The 2,500-nt window shown below is 42.3% G+C and overlaps 1 long non-coding RNA gene across 1 annotated transcript in view; it reads left to right on the top strand.

The window, feature by feature from the left end:
- Positions 1-2,500, top strand: part of LOC138030000 (uncharacterized) — a 44,528-nt gene that overhangs the window by 4,498 nt on the left and 37,530 nt on the right. The window contains exon 2 of the long non-coding RNA XR_011128002.1: positions 1,054-1,658. This is a non-coding gene — a long non-coding RNA (uncharacterized lncRNA). The remainder of the gene's footprint in view (positions 1-1,053; positions 1,659-2,500) is intronic.

The following is a 2,500-nucleotide window of genomic DNA, read 5'->3' as shown; positions in this document are numbered from 1 at the left end:
GGTCTTGTTTTTGCCCTGAGAAAATGGGATTGAGTCACTGGGATTAGGATTTGCTCACTGGAAATTGGGAAAAAAGAACTGAAATGGGAATGGGATAATTGTCTTTAAGCGTCTTCAGTCTCGATTTCCAGAGGTGTTATGAGTGCGGTTAACATCCTCCTCCCAAGGAACGGCTGGATCACTGGTCCGCCTCGTTTGTTTCTGACGTAGCACCCGTCGCAAGTGTACTTTGTACTTGGCAGGCAGGCGACTTTCTGAATGGTGGAAAATCCAATTGTTTGGACCAGTGATCCAGCCGTTGTGTGCGCTGAGGAACGCGGGCGCACAAAACGGCTGGTCAATCGAGCCTAGTTCAGTCTTTGATTAACTAATTCCCTTAGTTTGGAAAACATCAGAAAACGTTATTTAATATTTAAGTGCCCATATCTTGCACTCGTCCTGCGGTCAACAATGTTTGAGTAATGTCGTAGACCCTCGTAGTCATATCTTCTCGCTTTTCGTGAAGGAAGACAAACAGCAGACTGTGCACAGCGGTGCAACCAAGCCAAAGTCTCTGAGCATGCGTATTCGCTTGTCTACAAACAACATGGCGGGAGCAGATGGCTCGTTGTGCAGAACTCGCACCGTTGTTGTGGAAATCAAGTATATTTCGGCTCAAAATGTTGTTATTTCACACCGAGAACTGTAAACTAGAATTATTGTTGGATTGTTCAGTAACCCAGGAGGAAAAATATTCGTAGATGAATCGAGTAGAGGCAGAGCAGCGGGTCTAATGTGCAGGTCGCAGGTCGCAGGTCGCGGGTTGCAGGTGATTGTTTCACCAATACAGAAAGTATCCTAAACATTCATAAAAGCTAACCTTAGGCCTAAAAACTTTTGTTTAGGACTAATTAGGCCTAATGTTAGCCTTTAAGAATGTTTAGGATACTTTCTGTATTGGTGAAACAATGACATGCAACCTGCGACCTGCGACCTGCAAATTAGATCCGCTGGACGCAGAGGATTTGCAGATTTTGCCCTGGAAGTGTTTAATTTACATTGATTTCATTGAAGGAGGAACCTCACGAAAAGCCCACTTTGTGCTTAGAACTAAAGAACAATAGGAAATGTTCCAGAAGGCATCATGCACTTCATTGTCTATCAAGGTGATTCAACGACAAGTCATGTTTCAGAAAGGCTCTGTAAGACCTGTAAATATCGTGTTTAAACAGAAATCGCCAAGGGTGCCATAAACGGAAGCCCCACAGTCATGTACCTTGTCAGGAAAGCAACTGCCACAGGAAAATATCGCAAATAAATCAACTGACTCTGAGAATGACAAACAAGAAAATTTGCCAAAAACGCGTCAAAGGTTGAGAGAATTGCTGTTACAGAGAAAAGACACGAGGCTGTCGAAAGATGGAAAAAAGAATTGAATGCCTACACTGTGGGAAATCTTCGAAATTGGACAAATGTAAAAGAACTGCTGCAGGTCATTTGAAATACTTCCGGCGAGTTCATAATAGTTATTGTAATCCGCCGAAGGTCAATGAACAACCGAAGAAAATCAATGCGTATTTCGAGCCTACAGAGAAGCGACAAAAAAGTTTGGCGAGCGATGAAGGTCCTGAACAAAGATGCTCATTCCAAACAAGTGATTCTCTTCTAGAGAACATCACGTGAGTATTTTGCTCATTACATGGTTAACAATACACAGTTATGGATAGACAATGGGTAGAGATCGACTCAGTTTGCAGCCTTTGTTTACAATAGATATGTTTCAATTTGCTTATATCCAAAAGTCTTCATTAAAGAAATGGAAGATTTTATAACATGTACTGTAAGATGTATTAATGAAAATGTTTTTGTTAGCACATTTCAACAGTTGCAGCTGATGCTGTAGACTTGCCACAAGTCGACCTCACGAGAATCCCAGGAGAGAATGTTTTGGCGAGCGAATCGCGATTTTTCGTACGCGAAGTGGATGAGCGAGCGACGAAGTCGCGAGAGGTCGACTGGTCTCGCTTGCAAGGTTTTCATTTGCATTTCACGCCAAAAGGGGATGACGTCATTCGCAAGTCCTGCACTTGATGGCGCAATCCGACGAAATTTGTTTTTACTAAATCGATAGAGGAAATTTGTTGACTTTGTGCTAAAGGTATCAGAAACGAAGATGAAATAAAACGAAAGCTTATTTCAATCTCGAGTCGCCGCTTGGAAAGGAGATCTCCAGACAACACTTGTGCCGTGATTTGTGCTGAGAGAAACGAAAGACTAATTCGAAAGATTAGCAAGTCAGGGAAAGCTTCGAATCGTCAAGAAAGTCAATTGATTTCACTCATGAAAGATCAGGTAAGCTTCAGGTGTAGGAGACGTACTAGACCGAAATTAAAAGATACATCTTACCATTTAGCGATGCAATGACTCTCGTCGATGAATACACATGCATTTTAAACTTTTTTGTTCCATTGGACGAAAAATGTGTCGATAGCCGTTGAGAATCGCCTCGGGACTTCCAAAC

Source organism: Montipora capricornis, chromosome 13, assembly GCF_036669925.1.
Source record: "Montipora capricornis isolate CH-2021 chromosome 13, ASM3666992v2, whole genome shotgun sequence".
Classification (NCBI taxonomy): Eukaryota; Metazoa; Cnidaria; class Anthozoa; order Scleractinia; family Acroporidae; genus Montipora; species Montipora capricornis.
The sequence above is the reverse complement of the archived record's forward strand: the minus strand, read 5'-3'. Positions and strand labels throughout refer to the sequence as shown.